Source organism: Elephantulus edwardii, unplaced genomic scaffold, assembly GCF_000299155.1.
Source record: "Elephantulus edwardii isolate Elephantulus edwardi_28Jun2011 unplaced genomic scaffold, EleEdw1.0 scaffold00349, whole genome shotgun sequence".
NCBI lineage: Eukaryota > Metazoa > Chordata > Mammalia > Macroscelidea > Macroscelididae > Elephantulus > Elephantulus edwardii.
This window is the reverse complement of record NW_006400099.1, coordinates 169,484-171,091: the sequence shown is the minus strand read 5'-3', so window position 1 is coordinate 171,091 and position 1,608 is coordinate 169,484.

Genomic DNA, 1,608 nt, shown 5'->3' with positions numbered 1-1,608 from the left:
TTTTGACAAGGAGATTAAATCAGTTAAGTGCGAAAACGATAGCCTTTTTAACAAATAGTGCTGGCAAAATTGGAAAACTACCCGCAGAAAACTCAAACGAGACCCACACCTCACTCCGTACTCAAAAACCAACTCAAGGTGGATCATGGACCTAGGACTAAAACCAAGGATTGTAAACGTCATTATAAAAGCTTGGAAGAACTCTAGAAGTCCTAATTCACAACATAAACAGTCTTCCAAGCATCCTGGGAAATCTTAAACCAGGAGAGGATAAAGTAGATTAACGGGACTTTCTAAGAATCAAAGTTTTATGCATATCCAAAAACTTCTCCGACAGGGTAAAAAGGGAAGCCACAGTGGGAGAAAATGTTTGGTAATATTATTTGGTAATGACATGTCAGACAAGGGATTTATATCTAGAATTTATAGAATACTCGAGCACCACAACAAGATAAAATTTAGTAACCCATTTGATAAATGGGCACAGGATATGAACAGATGCTTCACCAAAGAAGACATTCGGACAGTGAACAAACACATGAAGAAATGTTCAAAATTCCTATCTCTAATAGAGATGTAAATCAAAACAACTTTGTAAAAAAACTATCCCAGTAAGAATAGCCAAATTTAACAGAACCGCAAACATGAAATGCTGGCGAAGTTGCAGAGAAACTGGAACACTTATTCACTGTTGGTGGAAGTGTAAAATAGTGTAACCACTATGGAAGGCTGTATGGCGCTTTCTCAAAAAGTTTCAAATAGAAATACCATTTTACCCAACAATTCCACTACTGGGAATATATCCTAAAGAAACCATAATGGCCACTCAATCAAATAGGTGCACACTCATGTTTATCATGGCTTTGTTCGTAATAGCAAAGAGCTGGAAACAACCCAAGTGCCCAGCAACAAATGGATAGCGAAGCTGTCGTAGGGAATCCTATCCTGCATTGAAAAACAAAGAACTCATGAAATAGTATACAGTATGGGTGACCCTGGAGGATATTATGCTGACTGAAATATCTCACTCACAAAAGGACATATATTGCATAGGGCCACTGTTGTAAAACAGGACTGACATCGGGGTTGAGGGAAGACAGAGAAGGAGGGAATGAATGATGTCTCCTGGATTGAAACATACGAGTGAAAGAACTGTCTCAAAATGACATATGATTGGGTATTATTGCTATGACAGGAGTCCAGAATGAAGGCTGCACAATGGAGCAGACTTGGGGGGAGGGACTGCACAACAATGAAAGAGTTTTTCTTTTACTTAAGGAAAAGAGTGAATTGGGGGGACTGGGTGGGCAGGGAGCAAAGTGCAACAATGAATGATTGGAAACCTTTTGTCTCTGTAAACTTTCATTAAAATTAATTGAAAAAAATAAAAAAGAAAAGAAAACTCAAGCAAGAACCACACCTCACTTCATACACAAAAACCAACTCAAAGTGGATCAAGGACCTAGTACTAAATCCACGGACTATAAACTTCATTAGAGAAAAACTTGGAAGAACTCTAGAAGCCCTAATCAACAATATAAACAGTCTTCAAAGCATCCTAAAACTCCTACAAGCAGGAGAGGATAAAATATATTAATGGGACTTTCT